At 34.3% G+C, this 25,669-nt stretch overlaps 1 non-coding gene across 1 annotated transcript; it reads right to left on the reverse strand.

Moving 5' to 3' along the window:
• Positions 1 to 712: 712 nt before the first annotated feature.
• Positions 713 to 818, reverse strand: LOC118636767. Its single transcript, XR_004960752.1, has one exon. It is a non-coding gene; the product is annotated as a U6 spliceosomal RNA (small nuclear RNA).
• Between the last annotated feature and the right edge of the window lie 24,851 nt (positions 819 to 25,669).

Raw genomic sequence — 25,669 nt, forward strand, 5'->3', positions numbered from 1 at the left:
GTCCAAGTTTTCTGTCTTTTCCTCGTCCAATTTTGGAAGACTATGTATTTCTAGAAATTTGTCCATTTCACTTAGATTTTCAAATTTGTTGCCATATAATTGTCCATAATATTTGTTAACAATTTTCAGTATTTCAGTTGTGTTAGTTATTACTTCTCCTCTTTCATTTCTCATTTTGTGCATTTGTGTTCTCTCTCTTTGTTTCTTGGTGAGTCTAGCTAAGGGTCCATCAATCTTGTTTATCTTTTCAGAGAACCAGGTCTTTGTTTCATTGATCCTTTGAATTGTTATTTTGGTCTCCATGTCATTTATTTCTGCTCTGATCTTTACTATTTCCTTCCATGTACTTGCTCTGTTTTGTTGTTGTTGTTGTTGTTGTTGTTGTTGTTGTTTTTTGCATTCTAGTTATTTAAGTTGTGAGGTTAGATAATTTACTAGAATTTTTTTGTTTGTTTATTTCTTGAAGTAGGCCTGTAGTGTTATGAACTTCTTTCTCAAAACTGCTTTTGCTGTATCCCATAGACTTTGTGTTGTTGTATGTTCATTTTCATTGGTTTCCAGGAAGTTTTTAATTTCTTCCTTGACCTCCATGGTAATCCATTCACTGTTCAATAACATGCTATTTAGCTTTCATTTTTTCAAATGTCTTTGCATGTTCTTGTTAGAATTGATTTCTAGTTTTATGCCATTGTGATCTGAGAAGATGCTTGATAAAAATATGGAACACTTTACGAATCTGCATGTCATCCTTGGGCAGGGGCCATGCTAATCTATTCTGTACATTTCAGTTTTAGTATATGTGCTGCTGAAGTGAGCACTAATTAGCACTCTTTCATTTCAACTACAAGAAGTCCCTTAACATTTCTTGTAAGGCTTGTCCAGTGGTGATGAACTCCTACAGCTTTTGCTTGTTTGGAAAACTCCTTCAATTATGGATGGGTTTTCCAAGTAAAGTATTCTTGGTTGGCAGTTTTATTTCCAATACTGAATAGATCATGCCATTCCCTTCTTAGGAGTCACTCAGCTAGGTTCTCAATCTCTCTCTCTCTCTCTCTCTCTCTCTCTCTCTCTCTCTCTCTCTCTCCCCCTCCCTCCCTCCTTCCCTCTACCCCTTTCTTTCTTTTTTTCTTTCTTTCTTTCTTTCTTTCTTTCTTTCTTTCTTTCTTTCTTTCTTTCTTTCTTTTCTTTCTTTCCTTCCTTTCCTTCCTTCCTTCCTTCCTTCCTTCCTTCCTTCCTTCCTTCCTTCCTTCCTTCCTTCCTTCCTTCCTTCCTTCCTTTCTTTCTTTCTTTCTTCTTTCTTCTTTCTTTCTTTCTTTCTTTCTTTCTTTCTTTCTTTCTTTCTTTCTTCTTTCTTTCTTTCTTTCTCTTTCCCTCCCTCCTTCCTTCCTTCCTTCCTTCCTTCCTTTCATTCTTTCTTTTTTTTTCATTAATTCACTTGTGTTAGAGATGTCTCTCTTTTTTTCTCCCATTGACACCCTCCTCCTGATCTTACCCTCTCTCCAGCATTGTTGTCTATGTCCATTGGTTATGCATATATGCATGTAAATTCTGTAATCCATCTCCTCTCTCCCCACCATCCCCCTCTTCTGAGGTTTGTCAGTCTGTACCCCACATCCATGTCTCTGGGTCCATTCTGTTCATCAGTTTGTTTTGTTCATTATATTCCACAAATAAGTAAGATCATGTGATACTTGTCTTTCTCTGACTGGCTTATTTTGCCTAGCATAATGCACTCTAGGTCTCTCTATGTCATCTCAAATGATAAGAGATCTTTCTATCTTACAGCTGCATAGTATTCCATTGTGGATGTGTACTACAGCTTTTTTATCCACTCACTATTGATGGACACATGGGCTGGGTCCAGAGGTTTTCAATTGAAAACAGTGCTGTTGTGAACATGGGGGTACATATATTCTTTCTGATTGGTGTTTCAGGATTCTTAGGACATATTCCTAGGAGTAGGATCACTGGGTCAAATGGAAGTTCAATTTTTAAAGTTTTGAGGAAACACCATATTGTTTTCTATAGTTGCTGCACCAGTCTGCATTCCCACAAGCAGTGTACTAGAGTCCCCTTTTCTCCACACCCTCACCAACACTTGTTATTTGATGATTTGTTGATGGCAGCCATTCTGGCAGGTGAGAGGTGATACCTCATAGTAGTTTTAATTTGTCTCTCTTTGATGAGTAGTGATGTTGATCCTTTTTTCATATGTTTCTTGGCAATTTGTATGTCCTGTTTGGAGAAGTATCTGTTTAGATCTTCTGCCCATTTTTTAACTGGTCCTTTGTCTTCATTTTGTTGAGTTGTATGAGTGCTCTATATACTTTGGAAATTAACCCCTTATCTGATGTATTGGTGGCAATTATGTTCTCCCATATAGTGGGTTCCCATTCTATTTTGATGCTTGTTTCTTTTGCTGTACGGAGCTTTTTAGTTTGATGTAGTCCCATTTATATATTTTTTTCTTTTTTCTTTTCTCTTGCTTTAAGCATTGCATCTATGAAAATTCTGCTGCATATGATGTCTGAAAATTGTTTGCCTGTATTTTCTTCTAGGATTTTTTATGGATTCATGAGTCACATTTAAGTCTTCTACTCATTTTGAGTTTATTCTTATATATGGTGTAAGTTGGTGTTCTAGCTTCATTTTTTGCAAGTAGCTGTCAAATTTTCCCAACACCATTTATTAAAGTGGCTTTCTTTACTCCATTGTATGCTCTTGCCACCTTTGTCAAATATCAATTGAGCATAATGTCTTGGGTCAATTTCTGGGTTCTTTGTTCACTTCCACTGATCTATATGCCTGTTCTTGTGCCAGTTAAATTCTCAATTTCTTTCAGAGGGAAATGCTCCATGTATAGCTATAGATTTACTGTCTGTGGAGGAATTGAGTTCGGTATCCTCTGATTTTACCATTCTCTGCAATCTACAAATATATATTGTTACATTTTTTTATTATTTTTCAGTTGAAAATATTTTTAAATTACCTATATTATATTTCATTTTGACTCATGGATTATTTAGAATTGTTTTTCTGAGGAACCTCTGTACTCTGATTTATAACTAGAAATAGTTGTTTTTGTTTCATCAAGCTATTAACTTAGTTGGATGCAAATGACAAACTCTGTCTCTTGAGCAGGAGTTGAAATTTAGGTTTATTTTTTATCTTTATCATGGCTACATTCTGTTATTTGTCTGCTGTCTGCTGTGGACATGCGTAATTCTGGGACTAGCAGAGATTTGATAGAGCTTATACACAGAATGTAGGGTTCTCCTTCTATGTTTCTCTCCATTATTAATTTTCAACATATTTTTCTACTGATTGTAGTTGCCCCAAACTCTGTCTACTGGGTTTTTAAGCCAGAAAGCCCATGGGCTTTTTAGGCCAATTTTAACTACTCAGTGTGTACTTATAAATATTTAATTACTACACATCTGAAAATAATATAAATAAAATCCTGATTTTAGCATTTTCTGATTTCCAAGTTATAAAAATACCCACCATAGCCAATATCAAACTATGTGTTTCACTAAACATTTGGTTGGGAAGTGGTACCCAAAATTAATCATCATTAGCCAGTGTAAATTGGCAATGGTAACCATTTGTGAACATCTCACATGATGGAGATTTTAGCCTAGCCTAAAGATAAAAGCTATAAAAATGAGATACCTCTGCTTTATACTTTTTTCAAATGTCAGTTCTTAAAATTTCAGAATCTGCTTACTTTTGCAACTTTTTAATATATTAATCTTGTTAGTTTTTCTTAATGTTGTTGTCATTGTTGTTTATTAATTTTCCTTTTCATTTAAAATTTATTAATAATTAGGGGGTATTATTTATGGGCAAGCAGGTTCTAGCAGTACCTCATTTAATTATGCTAGAAGTAGAAATCCAACAATATTTTGATACATGCTTTTTAAATTCTAATCACATTTCTTAACCTATTATCTGGTTCATTGCTATAAATACTGTTTAGTAGCCCATGATATGTATTTAACATATTTAATTATACATTTATTTTGTGATTACCCAGAGTTGCCTCCAAAGACCCAATTCCACTAATAATGCTTCAAATATTTTAAACTTTTTCTAAGACGTACATCAAAGAGTGGGTCATGTGGTATGCATATTCTTAATTTCACTGTTTTAACCAATTTTTTTCTAGAACTACTTTTTTACACTTTCACAAGAAGTGCATTAAGTATAACAATTCCCCACATTTTAGACAATAGTTGGTTATATACAACTGACACATTATTTTGCTGATCATAAATTGGTGTCATTTTATTGCTTTACTTTATATTTATCTAATTATAAATAGCGTAAGCATTTCTGTATATACTAGAAACCAATTAGGCTTCTCTTTCCATCAATTATCTATTCTGATTCATTTTGCTACCATATTTTCTCTTTTTTCTCAATTTGTAGAAATTATATATTCCACACTTTAATCTCTATCAATTTTAGACGTTGCATAAGTTTTCTTTCTATCAAACTGATAATTCATTTTTGAACAAAATTCTTGTTTCTTATAGACCAATTCATTGATTTTTGTATCTGGTTATTTATACTTTTTAAGACTTGTTAAACGTTCTTGTTCAATCCAAAGCCATAAAAGTTTTCTGCTACATTATTTTTATTTCTGTTTTATAATTTTACCAACATGATAAATAAGGTAAATAATAAAAAATAAAATAATTAAGCTCAGAAATTCCTGGGCCTCATTCTAGACCTACTTAATCAGAATCTTTGGGACTAGGGGCCTAGAATTTGCATTTTTTATAAGCATCTATCATAGAGCCAGTTTCCAGATGTATTTGGGAAGCTCCCAAATGTATGATATACAAAGTTATCTCTAAATTTGGAATTCCTAAAGAAACTATCAACATTCAGTTTAAAAAATGATGTATCTCTAATACATGATACTTTACTATTCTACAAGAACATCTAGCTTGGTTTTCTTATTGAACTCCAGAAGATGCAAAAAGTTTAGGGAAATAAATATTATCTTTACTTCTGAAATTATTTTTATTTGATTTATTTGACAAATATTTAGGGAATATCTACTGGGTGTCAGATATCTAGACTAATATAGATGGGTCCCTCCCCCTCATCTCTGCCTAGTAATATTCAGATAGGGAAAATACATTTACTGGAACTAGTAGCATTGGTCATAAAATATCTTCCCTGTGTTCTTGAAGAGTGAAGAAACTGCCATAAGAAGCATGTTACAGCAGAACCTTCCAAGCCAACTCACAACCAACCATGTCTTCACATACCTTTTTTAGGTTTTTTTTTTTTTTTTTTTTTTTTTTTTTATTGTCTTTGCAAACTTGACCACAGCTGAGATAAATTCCAAAAGAGTACAATGCTTGATATTTAATTAGCATAAGTATTCAGAGTAAGCTGAATAATAAAATTAGAAAATTATTCTTCTATTACTTTGGGACTTTATTTTTTTCCACTTTATTGATTTTACAGAGAGAGGAAATGAGAGCGAGAGAGAGATAGAAGCATCAATGTGTGATAACGTTGATTGGCCACCTCCTACATGTCCCCCACTGGGATCAGGCCCACAACCTAGGCATGCATCCTGACCAGGAATCAACCAGCAACCTCTTGATGCATGGGTCAATGCTCAACCACTAAGCAACACCGGCCTGACTGTGACTTTATTTTTAAAGTAATTTATACAGTTGTATAATTAAGAGATAAATGCATTGTACAGATTCACCACAGTCTATTTTAATTTGGCCTCTTGTCAATCATGAACTTAGGGAAGAACTAAGAATAGAATACAATCACCATTCCTTCATCAAAAGTTCAACATCTTGTAAAAAGTTTTATGTAGAAAACTAGTATGTAGTATGTAGTTTTATCCAAAAACAGAGGGTCAAAATGACTGTGAGAAATGTCATCAAAGTGAAGGACTGCCCTGTTTCATTGCTTGTAAAGAATTCCCCTGTAGAATATAAAGCTCTCTATTTCTTTTGATGTAGATGAAGTCATGACAAGCCAACAAGGATTTCTTGCCATAAAATTTCACCTGAACATTTTCTTCCTTAAACTACTAGCGCTTAGCTAATTCAAATATAAGTGCTTGTCCTGGTGAACCTATAATGGATATATACATGTTCATATTTTGCCTTAAACACCACACTTTGCAGATCTTTAACTTTGCTCTGAAAATGTCCCTCATTTATCATTGGAAATCTGTTGTATTTAGAGAAACTTTATTGAAGTCTTACTAAAATTTTGAATTTTCTTTTCTTATTTCATTCTGTGTGATGTAAAATTCAATTAAAAGTATAAGTATTTGCCAACCTTTAATCAATGGAGTTGCAGTTGTATAGGTTTACTTTTAGGAGATTAACATTATTGTTAACTCCCATAATAATGCTTGTCTATATGGTATTGCTTGTATATATATATGATCTGTGTAAAACATGCACACATAATTATTACAAATATTTTTTTAAGATTCTAAATAAAACCTTTTCCTTAGCTCTAGTTTGAAAAGAGAGTAGTTCAAATCTTTCATTACAGTTACGTTTCCCACTGAATGTTCAACATAATAAAGGTTTGTCCCTTCTAAGTCAAACCACATCTTGCATAAATGACTGCCTCCCATTGATTTAATGTGGATGAATACAACTTTTCCCATTCTTAACATTAATGAATACAGTTTACTTATAATTCTAGTGATTATAAAGGTACAAGAGATTGATAGAAAATACACTTCACCACAGCTTTTTTATCCTATGCAGCTGTAAGAAAGAAAGATCTCTCATCTTTTGAGATGACATGGAAGGACCTGGAGAGTATTATGCTAAGCAAAACAAGCCAAGCAGAGAAAGACAAATATCACATTATCTCACTTATTTGTGGAATATAATGAACTAAACAAGCTGATGAACAAAATTGACCCAAAGACATAGAGGTAGGTTACAGACTGACAAGCCCCAGAGGAGGGGGGTTTGGGGGGAAAGAGATAAGCCACAGAACTTATATGCATGTATGCATGACCAATGGACATAGACAACAAAGCTGGGGATGGGTTGGGGAGATGGAGAGGAGAGTGTCAATAGGGGAAAAGGAGAAATATTTGCAACAAAAACAAATTAATAATAATAAAAAAGAAAATACACTATACACTTCACCAATATGTGTATTTCAGTTATGAAGGTCCGTATGTACACTGTCATAATGACTGCAAAATGTCCCTATCTGGACCTACTCCACCACCTAAAGTTACCTGATCCCCTGACTAGTCTCAATTTTTTGTTGTTAAGGTGATATATAATATCTAGAAGTTTGGGTATAGCTTTGGAATCAGAGAAGAATGTTTTTCAAAATTGCCTCTTGGAGGCAGTGTAATAGGTAAAGAAAAGAAAAGAGTATAGGCTTTATAAATATGATAGATTAGGGTTTAGAGGCCTGAGTCTATCACTTAACAGCTGCAACCTAGGGCAAGTGAGTCACTTAACCCTTTTGAGTCTCACTCTCTTTATGAGTAAAATGATGATAGTAATATTCCCTCACAGGTATTGTAAGACTAAAATGGAATAATATATGTATTAAATGTATAATATGATGTCTTGTATATCATAAGCACTTAATAGATCATTATTTTACATACTAGTTGGACTAACAGTAATTTTTCATGACATGCACTAGTGTTCAGTTGAGCTCAATCCATGGAACATTAAGCACATACAGAACATCAGACCCTGAGGTAAGAAAAAATATGATAATACAAAGATAAATAAGACATTATTTTTCTTCAAAGATCTCACTGTCTATAATAATACAGACACATTAACAGGCAATTCTAACACAGAGGATACATGCAGTGGCAGGGATACACTCATTTTATAGTAGAAGAACAAAAAGAGTTATTTGAGGGAGACAAGGGAAGACTTTTGAGTGGAAGAAAACACCTGAACTGAATCTGAACTATCTAAATTCTATAATGTGATGAGGCTAACCTGGAACTATGGATTAACTGTTCCTGAGGGAATGCAGCCTAGGACATAAGCACACTGACTCTGACTCCAGATTGTTTGGATTCAGCTCTACCACTTATTAACTGTATAACTCAGGGCAAGTTCCTCCCCCTCACTTCCCCATCAAAAAAAAAAAAAAAAGGAGACTATAATAGTCCCAAACTCAACCTCATAGGGTTGTGAGTATTACAAGTGCTTAGAAAACAGCTTGATAAATAGTAAGCATCATATAAGTATTATCTGTTCCTATTAAACTATTTTTAAAGCCAAAATAATAACAGAAGAGTGGTTTCAAAATTGCCTGCTGTATTAGCATGTAACTGTACCTCATTTACCTTTTTGCATATGGTACCTAACTCTGAAAAATAAAAATATATTTTGAAAATGAAAAATACCAGTGTTAAACAAGTGAGCTTAAAAATATGTTCTTATAAGTGTAGCCCAACTACTTAATGTTATTTCACCTCATAAAAACTAAACTTCACAATGTAAACATATAGTTCTAAGCATACATGTACATTTCTAACCAGCAGCTTTCCACCTTTCTTCAGGTTCTTTGGCAATGCTTTGGGAGTAATGCAACAAGAAGGTAATTTCTGTTATCTACTGAAGATTTGAATTGCCCATTCAATACTTTGACCTGAATGACATATAAGGCTTCTATTTTTAAACTCTATTTGGGAATTGATTTATAAGTTAAATATTTTCATAGCTTAAATAATTTGATAATAACCTTTAATTTTTTCAAATATCATTTTTATTTTCCTAAACCTTATCATTGATTGCATTATGTTAAAAAACATATCAAGTGACTGATATTGACTGTAAAATGATGTTATTTTAATTTATTCTTTACAGAAGAAAAATTATGAAATTAAGCTTCTAGCAAGACTTATAAAACTGAGCTAATAATTATTTTATTGAACTCCTCGGTAACCCATTCATTGTTCAATAACATGTTATTTAGCTTCCATGTGTTCAAATGATTTTCCATGTTTTTTTTTGCAGTTGATTTCTACTTTCATGCCATTGTGATCTGAGAAGATGCTTGATATGATATCAATCTTCCTGAACTTGTAGAGACTTAGTTTGTGTCCTAACATGTGGTCTATTTTTGAGAATGCCCCATGTGCACTTGAGAAAATGTGAATTCTGTAGTCTTGGGGTGTAATTTTCTGTAGATATCTATTAAATCCATTTGGTCTAGTGCTTCCTGGAAACCAATGAAAATGAAGACACAACACCACAAAATCTATGGGATACAGCAAAAGCAGTTCTGAGAGGAAAGTTCATAGAACTACAGTCCTACCTCAAGAAACAGGAAATATCTCTGACTATCTAACCTCACAACTTAAAGAACTAGAAAGCAAACAGAAAGAAAACCCCAGAGCAAGTAGAAGGAAGGAAATAGTAAAGATCAGAGCAGAAAGAAAGGACATAGAGTCCAAAAAAAAAAAAAAAAACAAAAAAAAAACAATTCAAAGGATCAATGAAACAAAGAGCTGGTTTTTCAAAAAGATAAACAACATTGATGGACTCTTAGCTAGACTCACAAAGAAACAAAGAGAGAACACCCAAATGCACAAAATCAGAAATGAAAGAGGAGAAGTAACAACTGACACCACAGACATACAAAAGATCGTTAACAACTACTATGAACAATTATATGGCAACAAATGTGACAATCTAAGCAAAATGGATAAATTTCTAGAAATACATAGTCTCTCAAAACTGGACCGGGAAGAGATAGAAAACTTGAACAACCAATAACAACTAAGGAAATTGAAGACATAATCAAGACTCTTCCAGCAAACAAAAGCCCCGGCCCGGATGGCTTCACGGGGGAGTTTTACCGAACATTCAAAGAAGTACTAACACCCATTCTCCTCAAACTATTTCAAAAAATTCAAGAATAAGGAAGACTTCCAAACCTATTTTATTAAGCCAGCACAATTCTAATTCCAAAATCAGAAAAATACATTACAAAGAACAAAATCTACAGGCCAATATCCCTGATGAACATAGACACGAAAATCCTGAACACAATACTAGCAAATCGGATCCAGCAATATATCAAAAAAATTATTCACATTGACCAGTGGGATTCATCCCAGGGATGCAAGGCTGGTACAATATTTGCAAATCAATAAATGTGATACACCACATACATAACATGAAGAATAAAAAACACATGATCATATCAATAAATGCCGATAAAGCCTTCGACAACATCCAGCATCCGTTTCTGTTAAAAACGCTCAGCAATGTGGGAATAAAGGGATCGTATCTAGAGATAATAAAGGCCATATATGAAAGACCTACAGCCAACATCATACTCAATGGCCAAAAGTTAAAAGCATTTCCCTTATTAGCAGGAACAAGACAAGGATGCCCACTTTTGCCACTTTTATTTAACATAGTACTGGAAGTCTGAGCCACAGCACTCAGTGATGAAGAAAAAATAAAAGGGATCCAACTTGGAAAGGAGGAAGTGAAACTGTCATTGTTCACAGATGACATTATACTATACTTAGAAAAACCCAAAACTCCATCAAAAATTTACTAGACTTAATAAATGAATTTGGCAAAGTAGCAGGATACAAAATAAACCTCAAGAAATTGATGGCATTCTTATATACCAATGATGAACTCCCAAAAAGAGAAACGAAGAAAACAATCCCATTTACCATTTTAGCAAAAAAATTAACGTACCTGGGAATAAACGTAACCGAAGAAATAAGGGACCTATACGCAGAACACTACAGGATATTGAAAAAAGAAATAGAGAAAGATATAAAAAAGTGGAAGCACATACCTTGTTCATGGATAGGAAGAAATAACATCATTAAATTGTCCATACTACCCAAAACGATCTATAGATTCAATGCAGTCCCCATCAAAATACCAACGACACACTTCACACAACTAGTACAAATGCTTCAAAAGTTCATATGGAACAAAAAAGACCTCGAATAGCAACAGCAGTCTTGAAAAAGAAGAATAAGTTAGGAGGGATCAAATTACCAGATTTCAGGTTTTACTACAAAGCCACTGTAATAAAAACAGCCTAGTACTGGCACAAGAGCAGGCATATAGACCAGTGGAACAGAACAGAGAACCCAGAAATGGACCCAAGGCTATATGCTCAATTAATATTTGACAAAGGTGGCAAAAGCATACAGTGGAGTACAGACAGCCTATTTAATAAATGGTGTCTGGAAAATTAGACAGGTACATCCAAAAAAAATGAAACTAGACCATCAACTTACACCCTACACAAGAATAAACTCAAAATGGATAAAAGACTTAAATGTGACTCATGAATCCATAAAAATCCTAGATAAAACTGTAGGCAACAAAATTTCAGACATCATACGTATCAGAATTTTCACTGATACATCACCTAAGACAACAGAAACGAAGGAGAAAATGAACACAAGGGACTACATCAAACTCAAAAGCTTCTGCACAGCAAAAGATACAATCATCAAAATGGAAAGGCAACCCACTGTATGGGAGAGCATAATTGCAAGTGATATATCACATAAGGGGTTAATTTCCAATATATATAGAGTGCTCATACAACTCAACTAAAAGAAGACAAAGAATTCAGTTAAAAAATGGGCAAAGGAACTAAATAGACACCTCTCCAAACAGGACATACAAATGGCTAAGAGACATGAAGAAATGCTCAACATCACTAATCATCAGAGAGATGCACATTAAAACAACAAGGAGGTATCACCTTACACCTGTCAGAATGGCCGCCATCAACAAATCATCAAACAACAAGTGTTGGCGAGGGGGTGGGGAAAAGGGGACTCTAGTACACTGCAGGTGGGAATGCAGACAGGTGCTGCCACTATGAAAAACAATATGGTGTTACCTCAAAAAAATTAAAAATCGAACTTCCATTTGACCCAGTGATCCCACTTCTAGGAATATACCCTAAGAAGCTTGAAACACCAATTAGAAAGAATGTATGTACCTCCATGTTTGTAGCAGCACTATTTACAATAGCTAAGATCTGGAAACAGCCCAAATGTCCATCAGTAGATGAATGGATAAAAAAGCAGTGGTACATATTGTTGTAACCCAGGAGATTGACCACACTCAGACTCCATTTTTCAGTTTTTGGGGATGTTTTATTACCTGCGCAGGGACTGCAGCCAACCTACACAGAGGAGAACTGCAGCCCCGAGCTCAGGGGGAGGGTTGCTTATATAGGGCAGGGGTCATTCAAGAGTTTAGCAGAGCAAGCAAGCTGCGTGTACAGAAGCCGAGGCAGTTAGCGATAAGCAGGAGGGAACGGAGGGAGGAGGGAGCTGAGTCGAAAGGGAACTGGGTGAACTGGGTCAGCATACATCTGTCCTGTTATTCATTCCATTATCCAAGTTTTAAAAACTAACAAATTCGAGACAGATATCAGCGGTCAGTCAGGTGCAATACACACATGTTGAACAGTTACAGTTTTATGGGGTAAAGGGAGTTTCAGTTTCTCCCTATCAGTTTCTTTAGAGAGCATGCAGGACACTCTGGCCTTGGGGCCGTTTCTGTCCTCCCTTTTCTTGAAGGATGTTGCTTTTCAAATTCCCAGTGAAGGTCAAACTCTAGTTAATTTTTATGGGGCTGAAGCCCTCTATAACATTCCCCATTGTTCATCTTGCTGTCTCTGAGGTTGTTAATTAGGGCAGCTTAAAGACAAGTTGGATTCTAAGGACAGTGAGCTACAACACATATACACAATGGAGTACTGTACCGCTGTAAGAAAGAAAGATCTCTTATTCTTTAAGACAACATGGAGGGACCTGGAAAGTATTATCCTAAGCAAAACAAGCCAAACAGAGAAAGACAAGTATCATATGATCTCACTTATTTGTTGAATATAATGTACATACAGTCTGAGGAATGGGGTAGTCCCAGAGACATGGAAGTGGGGTATAGTCTGACAATTCTCAAAAGAGGGGGTGGTGGGGGAGAGAAAAACCACAGAACTTATATGCATGTATGCATGAACAATGGACATGGACAACAAGGCTGGGTTTAGGGCGGGGAGTGTGGGCGAGGTGGGAATCAGTGGGAGAAAAATAAGAAGCATCTGTAACAAATATAAATAAATTAATGATATTAAGAAATATCCTTGGCGGGGGGGAAAGGTGATATGTAGAGTTTATAGTTATCCATTGCTGTGTAACAGATTACTCCCAAACTATGCAGTATAGTAAAGCAAATTTATGTAATCTTATATACATTCTGAGGGTCAGGAATCTGGGAGTAGCTTAGTGGGGTGGTTCTGGCTCAGAGTCTTTCATGAGAGTATAGTCAGACAGTTGTCTGTGGGCTATAGTCATCTCAAGGCTTCAGTATCTACTTCAAGCTCACCACATGGTTGCTGGCAGGTGTCTATTCTTTGGTAAAAATTAGCCAAAAGTATTCATTAATTAATTTCTCAACTTGTGGACCTCCTAGATTGTGGCTTACAATATAGCTGAGATCCAAAACCTCATGGCAGTAAGAGAGAAAGAATATCAGAAGATGGTGTTATCATGGAAGTTGATTACCACCCTTTGTCTCAAAAATCACATGACACTTGAATTAGACCTACAAATGTTCTCAGAAACAATCCAATATGTCCCTTTGCTTTAAGGTAAATTATTATTTAAGATTTGCATAACCTAGTATTGTTTATTCTCTTCTTGAATTCCTTGGTATTGTCCTATTAAAATCATCCTACTAACTCATTCTAGCCTTTAACCCACGAGATGGTCAAGAAAATCTTATAATGAATTCAATTTCATCTCCATTAACTGAAAAGCATTTTCTATTCTGGAAGAGTTCTTGTTTACTATGAAAATGTGCTCAACTATAATGTCTACTTCAGTTCAAAGCTTAAGGCGTTTACCATTACAAATTTTTTATGCATTTAGAAAACCATACAACCAACCGAATGGATCAAAGTATAATAAACACTTTGAGAGTGCTTCGGATGCCTTCTATATCTCTTTTAGCAGCATCATTGGAGAAAATGAATTTTTTAAATTAAGATTCCACTATCTAGTAGAGTCATTTCATAGTTTCAGTACTGATGTTATCATTAAACATTTATGAGTACACAAAGCATGATTAGATAATAATTTTTTATACATTGTGTTCATTTTTCTCACTGATTTAACTTTAAGATGCTTTATGGTCTTAGAAAGTTCAGTTCATCAACACAACTAGAACAGTGTAACCTTCAAGTGCCACTGTAGCACTTTTTGATTTAAGGCTTATAATTTATAGGCTTTAGAGAAGAGTACTGTAGCAACAAGGTTTGCCTGCTGCTAATAACATGTGGGCAATTTATGCAAAAAAATCAATGATAAGTTCATATCACAACCATTAGCTATTAACATTTCTGTTGTAGATGAATATCACTGGGTTTAGCATGGTTCAATTATTTCAAGTACTCCCTGTCCTTTTATCATGGGATCTGTTTTATATTGTTTTGTTTCTTAGTCCTGAAATATAGGCTGTTCTGAAGTAGGGCTTGTGGCAGATAAACACATTATTAAAATTTTCACTCCATAAAGTAATCAAATCACAAATGTCAATTATAATAACTATTTTATTTTGAGGGGCTTACTTAAGTTTTGTTTTAAGGCATTACATTATACCATATATTCAGATATACTACAGATCAATGTATTGCTTGTGTGCACATATAACATTATGTGAGAATATATTCCTTTATTACAAAGAAATGTCCCTGACACTAGAAACTATAAGAGGATATATTGTCTGAAGTTGGCCAGTGTGATAAGGAAATTTGGGTTTTGAGTAAACACCTTTAAAGAGGGTGTTAACCAATTCTTTTTTTTTTTTTTTTTTTTGGTACATGCCCCTAGCGGGAACCAAACCCAGGACTCTCTGGTCCGCAGACCAATGCTCCAACCACTGAGCCAAACCAGCCAGGACTAACCAATTTTTTTAACCCTTGTTGAAAAATAGTTGAAATATTAATTTAATTCTGTATGTTCAAGTCAAACAACTACAGTATTTTGGAATTGTGTAAGGGCTCAGAGGTAGGTTATTATTGCTTTTAACAACAATGATCTTATTTATACAAGACAATGGAACTACATATATAGAAGTAGAAAAGACACTAGATAACTTGTAAACTTACCAGATTATATATATATAGTTTCTTGAATAAGTCTGTCTGCAAACACATGCACACACAGAAAAACAACAACAACACACACAGACTTGGACTGCTCTTATTTAAAAAAAAACCTACAAAATGATTAAAGGTAAACTTGAAGTCTGTAGGGTGTATATGTATATATGAATATCATTTTTGCATCTTTTATTGGCTTGGAGAAAAGTTCTCTTGAATAAAAATAAATTAACTTCAAATGTTATCATTTAATAGGAACTTTCAGACTCTCCTCTTCATTCTAATAACTAGATAATATGAAGCCTGAGGGACAATATAGTACATGCTATAACTTCTTGCTTTAGTTATACAAATTTTTGAGTTTTGAAAAAATACAAGAGAATTTGACAAATCAATGGCCCAATAGAGAACACTTAGGGTTTAATTCATAGCAGCAGAACTCCCTGCAGAATAAATCATAATTATTCTCTTTAAATGTAAATCAATAAATGAGCAGCTAATAATTTAGGTAAATACAAAATGCGATAACTAAATACACTGTTATGTTCATTATATAACACAAATAAGTGAGATCATATGATACTTCTCTTTCTCTGTTTGGCTGATTTCTCTTAGGATAATACTTTCCAGGTCCTTCCATGTAGTCTTAAAAGATAAGAGATCTATCTTTCTTACAGCTGCGTAGTACTCCATTGTGTATATGTACCACTGCTTTTTTATCCATTCATCTACTGATGGACACTTGGGCTGTTTCCAGATCTTAGCTATTGTAAATAGTGCTTCTATGAACATGGGGGTACATATATTCTTTCTGATTGGTGTTGTAGGCTTCTTAGGGTATATTCCTAGAAGTGGGATCACTGGGTCAAATGGAAGTTCAATTTTTAATTTTTTCAGGTAACACCATAGTGTTTTCCATAGTGGCTGCACCAGTCTGCATTCTCACCAGCAGTGCACTAGAGTCCCCTTTTCTCCACACCCTTGCCAACACTTGTTTGATGATTTGTTGATGGCGGTCATTCTGACAGGTGTGAGGTGATACCTCATTCTTGTTTTAATTTGCATCATTTACTCTTTAATATGATATTAATCTTACATAAATTATTTATAAATCCTTAACAATCAAAAGCAACTCTCAATTATTTTCAGGTAAATTCAGAGGATAGGCTTCTCTAGTTCCTTCTCAAACAGTTCCGTTGAACTACACCTTAACGTAAATATTGCTAAACCCATGCTAAAATGTTATCTAGTAGAGGTGAGCCCCATGATGTATTGAAATAGGTAAAATGGTGATTCTATTGTTACGAGGGAAAAGTAGGGACTTTTTGTGTTTAGCTATAAATCAAGGTTAAATTAAGGATGACTATGCTTGTAAATTTTTATTATATTACATTGTAGAAGAGTGGTTTAAATACTTTACTATTTATGTCCCATCATATTCCCAAAATTAATTTAAAGAGACATACAAAAATTACATGTGCTACAGGATAAAACCAAAAAGTTTGGGAACTCACTAGAATACGTAAGTTCTAGAAATAAGGCAGTGTGTTGGGCTTTCTGGAGGAAGTTGAGACAAGGAAGAGTCTCAAAGATCATCACATAATATAAATAGATATGTGTACCTCATAAGAAGACTATGAATGATGGTGTTTTGTGAGGCTGAATATGAGGTATAATTTCAGTGTGGTTGAATTGGAGCCTTCAAAAATTTTGATAACATCTTAAGACACTGTAAGTATGACTCTGCATGGACTCCAACCATGCTGGAATAGTATCTTATTCTTCCTTAAATACCTAGATTATTAAAAAGACTGGCTTCATTTATCTTATATCACCTTACACATTTCCCTGAGGTTACCCTCAAAATTTCATGATTGTGGAAACAAGTCTTTTTTTCTTAGTCTTGACCTTCTAAATGAACTCAGGTATCTAGTAATGGTCTTTGTAAATTAATAGAGCTTTCAGCAGAGATGCAGGTACATTCCATCCTCACCTCAAATTTCTAAGCCAGTTTTTACTTCATCCTGGATACAGGGCCCAGGGGAGCCATTACATACTAGCAATGGTATACTAATGGTTTAATCTGGCAGCTCTTCTGATATACCAGTACCCAAGCCTGATATATTGAGTCCTGTGCTATACTACTTCTAAAATATTTTGAATATTACATTTGCTCTGACCCTGATGAGAAGTGAGGCTAACCAAACTGGAAATATATTAGAAACAGGCCAATGTTATATATTACTCTGTTCCATAATGATCTGTTTGGCATTTAATACCATACATTTTCTTTTAAAGTTTAGGTCTCAGATCACATGCATTCAAGAAATAAACAAAGTAGTGACAATGAATCTAGTAGCAAGATATTACTCATGTAAAGCCTGGATGGTCTGAGATTTTAAGAAATAGTAATATTTCATTGCTATATTCACAGAAAGGATAGTAATTGTCCTGGAGAAGATTAACTTATTGGCCTCTGTAGTCACCCTGTTAAGTTTGTTATAAATAATCTTTTAAAAATTAGACTATTCCTCTGGAAGCCAGGGAAATAATTGTCAACTTAGTTTAGAGGAAGAAAAATCTTTCCTCTTTATGTTGTTGGCTATCCCCATGAATCCTACCTCTATTTCCCACTTTCTATTTAATATAAAATCCAACCACAATGGGGATAAATTAATGAAGTAAAATAAAAGTAAAAGGAGATATTATTAAAATAAAATATATTATTTAATATAAAATAATAAAATGAGAAATTATAAATTAAAAATAATATTTAAAAAATAAACTTTAAAACCTAGTGAAGACAAAAGCTGAAACATATACAATAATAAAACAATAAAGTATCAGATAAATGATATATGTCAGACACCAACAAGAAAAGGAGGAAAAAAGGAGAAACATCTATAAAAAATTGAATTAATAAAAATTGGAAAAAAATATAAAATATAATAAAGAATTGGGATAAACTGAGCAAATTTTCAAAATGAGATTGAAAATCAAGAATAATAACATAGGACTAAAAGCTAAGAGTAAGAATAATTGTAAATAATAATATATTTACTATAATAAATTAAAATAAATATATTAAATTTAAAACAGAGCAGAGAACAAGCAATAGGATACTTTTAAACTTTCACCTGATACTTAATGGTTTACAAGTTTTTACAGTGAATGGGCTTTTATAAATTGTTATTATTACTGTATAAAATATTATAATTCAGTTAGCTAGAGAGCTGCAAGTTGTAACAAATAGTAGGCAAACAAGTTTCTATAACCTCCACAAGGAAAAACAAAAACTGAAACAGTAAGGCAAGACATCTACCAGATATATTTAATTCTTTTAAATATGCAGATATTAAGAATGAGCTTGCTTTTTCACACTTCTTCTATAATAACTGTAAAAGTTTAGAACAGGTTATTAGATTATTTTCCTTTGTTGAATAGTACAACTTTGCTGAAAGAAACAAACAAAAAAAAAGTGCACATCATTAAAAAAATGGTTCTTTGGTTAGCAGTATGACAGCAACTTGAAGCACTTGATAGCAACTTGGCATCTAACTGTGTTCTTAATTTTTGCAAATTTAAGATGATTAATACCTTTGAGGTACTATATGTGCCTTTTGAAAATAATGTTTTTTATTTTCACATTAGAAATTTTAGAAAATAATTGTACACGTTCAAAAACGTGGATCTTCTAATCATCCAAAGAAATACTTTATTAAATCATACTTTATTCTTGCCTTGTGTTTTTTTATAGTGCAGGTATAGAATGTATTAATCTCTAGAAAAGCTCACTAACATTTTTGTTTTATCATGAATATATGGCAGATTCTAATGTAGGATGGCTCACATGTTAAAGTTAAGGGGTATAAACTTAAATGGTCAATATACAGGATTGGACAAAAGTAGGTTTACAGTTGTGAGTATGTGAAACAGTTACTTTTGTATTATTTATTAATTATTGTATTATTTTTTATATGAGCAGCTGTAACCTACTTTGCCCCACCCTGTACATGTTGATATATTTGAGATAGAGCCTTATTTTACTCCAAAAAATAATTCATGATTTTGCTTAGTTATGACCACACTGTTCACATTTCTTCCTAGTGACAGGAATTCATTTTAGCTCAATTGATGTATATATATATAATATATATGTATATGTATGTATATATATGTGTGTGTGTGTGTATATATATATATATATATATATAGTATATAAAAATAAAATCCAAAGTCAATATTCCCAGTATGTTGCTATAAATGAATATTGAAATGAATAAACTGCTTGTGATTGCAGTCTATATAGGTTTTCAAAATCAGAAAGGAAGCCTAGACTCTCAGTAGCAAAAGAGGAAAGACAGTTTAGACTTAAAGGGATACACTATAACATTCTTTACCTATAGTACTCTCCCAGTTTTAGAATTCTTTGCACAATATTTTATTTGTGGAAGATATTTGAGAAATATAGTTGTATATTATTTTGGTGGTTGAAGTGATTGAGGAAAGAGATGATAGCAATTTCAAGAGTAATTGCCATTTGTTGGAATGATTTAAAGTTAGTAACTATCTAAATGTCTCTGTTTTAACTTTAAGAAAAACTACACAAAATAAAGGTAATGATAATAACTATAATTTATTGAGCACATATTATGTGGGATGCCGTGCTAGATATTTTGTATGCAATAAATTTGGCAAGAATTCTTCCATTTAACAAGGGAAGAAACTGAGAGAAAACTGGTAAAGTAACTTGCTTAAGGCACACAGGAGACAAAATTCAGTTTAATTCAGCTTGACTTTAGGCTTCTGCTGTTTCCACTGTTTTATGCTACCTCTCTCAGCATCTCATTTTAAACAACTATCAATCCATGCTGATTAATAATGAAGTAAGTATGCTTTAACAAACTGGTTTTGTAAAAAGAAACATTTAGAAAGAATGGTAGAGGGTTATAAAAGTAAATCCCACTACTCATTCAATTTCATTTTTCTTACTTCAGGCAAGTACCAGTGGAAAACTGCCTTTTGTTATTTAAACTCCCCAAATGACCTGTGATAATGCCAGTTTTAACTTCTTACTAGTGAGTCTAAACTCATGCATCACATAATGGCATTTTGGGTCAACAAAGGACTGCATATATGACTGTGTCCTATAAGATTGTAATGGAGATGGAAAATTCCCATCACCTAGTGAGTTCTTAGTAGTGGTTTTATCAGTGAAAGTGAAATATCCACTAGTGGAAGTAGGGGATCCCTTTCCCCACTGGGTGATTGGGGTTGGGGCCTTATGATAACTCAAGAAAAATAATTTTCTGAGACTCACATGAGAGGATGAGTGATTTTTATTTCCATGGAATTACATTCCTGAGTTTGCAAAGTCACAGTTTTCTTAGTTCAGTCCTGGAAGAAGCACACCTGGGAATTCAGCAGAATTAGAAGCAAAGGCAATGTCCAGTGTTCCATGGTAGAGCTGTGGCTGGTACAGCATTAGACTAATTACAATCCATCAGTCCATTGTGTGGGATCCACATGGCTGTGGGCCATGTGAGCAAATTCAGGGGAGCCAAGAGAGGGTGTCCCGCAACAAGAGTCACAAGAGTCCCACGTAAACAAACAGAAATAACTTCTGTTTAGGAGCTAAAGTATCTCAAATCTTCCTGTGCTTGCGGTATCCATGCCTACTCTGGCCAATGACCTGTTTCCAGGTGTGACTGACAGGCAAGTACTTTCCCTAGGTCATCCAGACTTTACTGGGCATATGTCTATACAATTTGGTCTTCCCTTTGTTCCTTTCTGGTTAATTAATAACTGGGTTCATTACAACAGTATTATTCCTAAGGTCATAGCACAATGCATTGCTCACATGTTTGCAGTGATGTTGGTGTAAACAAACCTACTCCATTGACAGTCATATAAAAGTATAGTACACATTATGTACAGTACATAATATTTGATAATGAAAATAAATGACTGATTCTGGTTTATGTTATTTACTGTACTATGCTTTGAAATATTATTTTAGATTGTACTCTTTCTTCTTATAAAAAAGTTTGCTGTAAAACAGTATGCCTTATTATGCTGGCAGCAGCCTCATGTTTACCACACCTCTTGATTGCATGTTTCTTTTTGTACTTGATTTAACCCCATGTTGTTTTGTTCATCATGGCTCTAAGCATACAAAATACACTGCTAATATTACCAGTAAGAGCCTTCATGGAATAATCAGTCTGGAAAGGAAATTAAAAGTGCCCAAGGACTATGATCATAGAAAATCAGTGATGGTTATTGCTCATCCGTCAGGCATGTCCCATTCCACCATAGCTACCATCTTGAAGACCAAGAATAAAGTGACAAAAGCTGTTAAAAGATCTGTTTCATTAAAGATAATGAGAGTAAAAAAAAAAGAGAGAAATATCTATGTGAGACATGGAAAAACTTCTAATAGCCCGAATTGAAGATGAGGCACAGAAACATGTCCCTCTCAGCATTATGATGATCACAGCCAAAACAAAAATTTGTTTGCAATGTTAAAAGAAAAGTCTAGACCTGACTATCATGTTGAATTTACTGCTAGATCTGGGTGGTTTAAATGACTCAAGAATTGTTATTTTTTACATAATGTGAAAGGGAATGTTGAGTCTGAGAATGCTGATGTGAAGGCAGCTGAAGAAGTTTTAGAAACTCTAGATAAGCTGATTGTGAAGGAAAATTACTTTCCAGAGCAAATATTCAATATGGATGAAAACACTATTCTGGAAATGGATGCCTAAACGGATTTTCATTAATAAGAAGCCAAGTCCATGCAAGGTTTCAAGACTTTTAAGGACAAAATAACAGTCCTGTTCCAGAGCAATGTTACAGGATACAATTGACACCCTTGATGATCTGGCACAGTGAGAATCCCAGGGCCTTCAAGCATATCAATAACTAACACATTTACAGTATACCACAGAAGCAATAAGAAGTCATGGATGACCCAATTTTACTTTCAAGATACCCTCCTGAGTTGCTATCCCAGCAAAATTTGATCCCAATCACCTGCAAAGGCAAGTACAACCGGAAGTACTTTTTGGAGAATAACATACCTTTCAAGATTTTGCTCATTGTTGTTAATATTCCTAGACATTATTCTTTTTATTGGTGATTTTTTATCCCAATATCAAAGTATTTCTTCCTCCAAACATCACCTTTTTGATCCAACCAATGGACAAAGGAGTTGTAGCAGTTTGTTTGTTTATTTCATTAATTAATTTATTTTAAGGTCTACTACCTGAGGAAGAACTTTATCCATGCTATTGCTGCTACTGAGGAAGACACTGATACTATTCTGGAAGGATTACAACATTTATGACTGCATGAAGAACACTGATTCGAGTTGGGGTGATGTTACCAAGGAGGGTATGAATGGCCTCTGGAAGACAACACTCAAAAGGTTCATCCATGACTTTAAAGAAATTGCCAAGGATGAGGAAGTTGCAAAAACCAACAAGGTTATGGTTTATATGGCAAATAACTTTAATCTGAGTGTGGATAAAAATGACATTGAGGAGCCCCTAGAAGTGGTTCCTGAGGAGCTGACTAATGAGGATTTGTTAGAACTGGAACAGCAACATAGAGATGAAGAAGAGACAAGAGACAACAAACTGCAGGAGAAGTAAAATAACCCCCAAGAAAATTTACAGTGAAGGGTTTAGCAGGATCTTTTGCAGACCTCAGTAAACCCCTTAAATTTTTGAAAACATGAACTGCAACACCAAAAGATTTTCATTAATAGAGAGGAATGTTCATGGTTCATTATCTGCTTACAAGCAAATCTATGATGAAAAAGAGAAACAAGCCAATTATTCTACCTGGACATATTTATGAAAAGACTAACACCTCCTCAAAAAAATCCTCAGGCATGTCCTTAAGTAGGTTTTCCAGAGGCATTGTTATTAGAGATGACATCTCCATGTGTGTTATTATCCCAGATCTTCCAGTAGAATATGATGCGGAGGTAAAAGCTAATGATATTGATGTTCCTAACCCTGTGTAGGCCTAGGTTAATATATGTACTTATGTCTTTTAAAAAAATTATTGCGGTGATATTAGTTAATAAAAGTATATAAATTTCAGGTGTACAATTCTATAATACATTATCTGTTTATTGTATTGTGTGTTTAACACCCCAAGTTGAGTATCCTTCGCCCACCATTTATTCCCCTTTTACCCTCTTCTAATTCCCTTCACCCCCCTTTCCTTCTGGTAATCACCATACTGTTGTCCCTGTCTATGAGAGGTTTTTTTTTTTTGTTTTTTTTTTTTTTCATTTCCTAATTGCTTCACCTTTTCTACCCAGCCTCCCAGCCCCCCTCCCTCTGACAGCTGTTAGTTTCTTCTCTGTATCTATAAGGATGTTTCTATTTTATGTTAGTTTATTTTGTTCATTACATTCTACATATAAGTTAAATCATAAGGTACTTGTCTTTCTCTAATTTGCTTATTTACTTAACCATAATTCTCTCCAGGTCCATCCATGTTCTGGCAAATGGTAAGATTTCCTTTTCAATGGCCAAGTAGTATTAAATTGTGTAAATGTACCACAGCTTTTTTAACCCTCCCATCTACTGAAAACCACGTGGACTGCTTTCAAATCTTGGCTATTGTATAATGCTGCAATGAACATAGGGGTGCGCATATTCTTTAGTATCACTGTTGTATTTTTTTTTTTTATTTTTTACTTTTTCAGATATATTTCCAGAAGTGGAATCACTGGGTCATAAGGCAGTTCCATTTTTAATTTTTTGAAGTAACTTGATCCTGCCTTCCACAGTGGATGTACTAATCTGCATTTCCACCAACAGTGCACAAGGGTTCCCTTTTCTCCACATGCTCCCAATACTTGTTGTTTGTTGGTTTACTGATAGTAGCCATTCTGACAGGTGTGAGGTTGTTATTTCATAGTAGTTTTAATTTGCATTTCTCTGATAATCAGTGATACTGGACATTTTTGAATATGTCTATTGGCCACCTGTATATCCAATCTGGAGGTCCTTTGCCCAATTTTAATTGGATGATTTGTGTTTTGGTGTTGAGTTGTTTGAGTACTTAATAAATTTAGGATATTAACCCATTATCACATGTGTCATTGGCAAGTATGTTCTCCCATTCAGTGTGTTGTTTTTTATTTTTGTTGATTGTTTTCTTTCCTGTGCAAAAACATTTTAGTTTGTTGTAGTCCCATTTATTCATTTAGTCTTTTGTTTCTCCTGCTTGAAGATATATATCAGGAAACATATTGCTAAGGTAAATGTCTGCGATTTTTTTTTTTATCTTCACCCGAGGACATTTTTGCATTTACCTTCAGATAGAATGGGAGGGAGAGAGGGAGAAAGAGAGAGAGAGAGAAACATCGATGTGAGACACGTCAATTGGTTGCCACCTGAACAACCCCAACTGGGGCCTGGGATAAACCACAACCAAGTTACATGCCCTCAGCGGGAATCAAACCCGGGACTCTCTGGTCTGCAGGCCACGCTGACACTCTAACTGCTGAACCAAACTGTCCAGGGCAAATGTCTGAGATTTTACTGCATATGTTTTCTTCTAGGATTTTTGTGGTTTTGATTCTATCATTTAATTATTTAATCCACTTTGAATTTATTCCTGTGTTTGGCATAAGAAGGTGGTTTAGTTTCATTTTTTTTCATGTATGTATCCAATATTCCAAACACCATTTACTGAATAGACTAACTTTAACTCATTGTGTGTTTTTACCTCCTTTGTCAAATATTAATTGATCGTAAAGGTGTAAGTTTATTTTTGGGATCTCTATTCTGTTTCATTGATCTATATGTCTGTTTTTATGCCACTACCATACTATTTTGATTACTATGGCCTTGTAGTATAGTTTGATATCAGGTCATGTGTTTTTTCCAGCTTTGTTCTTTTTCTCAATATTGGTATGGCTATTCTGGGTCTTTTATGGATCTATGTACGTTTTTGGAATATTTCTTCTAGTTCTGTGCAATAAACCACTGGTATATTTTATTCATTTATTTTTTAATTGTTTATTTTTGGTTAATCCTCACCTGAGGATATTTTTCCACTAATTTGTTTACATAGAGAGAAAGAGAGGGAGGGGGTGAGAGAGAGAAAGAGAGAAACATTGATGTGAGAGACATATTAATTGGTTGCCTCCCACACAAGCCCAATGGGGACCAGGTATCGAACCTGCAACCCAGGTACATGCCCTTGACTGGGAATTGAACTTAAGACCCTTGGGCCTTTAGGCCAACTCTCTAACAGCTGAGACAAATCAGCCAGGGCAATCATTGGTATCTTGATAGGCATTGCCTTGCATTTATTAATTGGTTTGGAGGGTATGAACATTTTTATTTTTAAAATCTTCACTCATAGATATTTTTTCATGTATTATTATTATTTTTTAGATAGAGTTGGAGGGAAGGATAGAGAGAGAAAAACATCAATGTGAGAGAGACACGTTGATTGCCTCCCACATGAG

This window comes from Molossus molossus, unplaced genomic scaffold, assembly GCF_014108415.1.
Source record: "Molossus molossus isolate mMolMol1 unplaced genomic scaffold, mMolMol1.p scaffold_m16_p_2, whole genome shotgun sequence".
NCBI classification, from domain to species: Eukaryota; Metazoa; Chordata; class Mammalia; order Chiroptera; family Molossidae; genus Molossus; species Molossus molossus.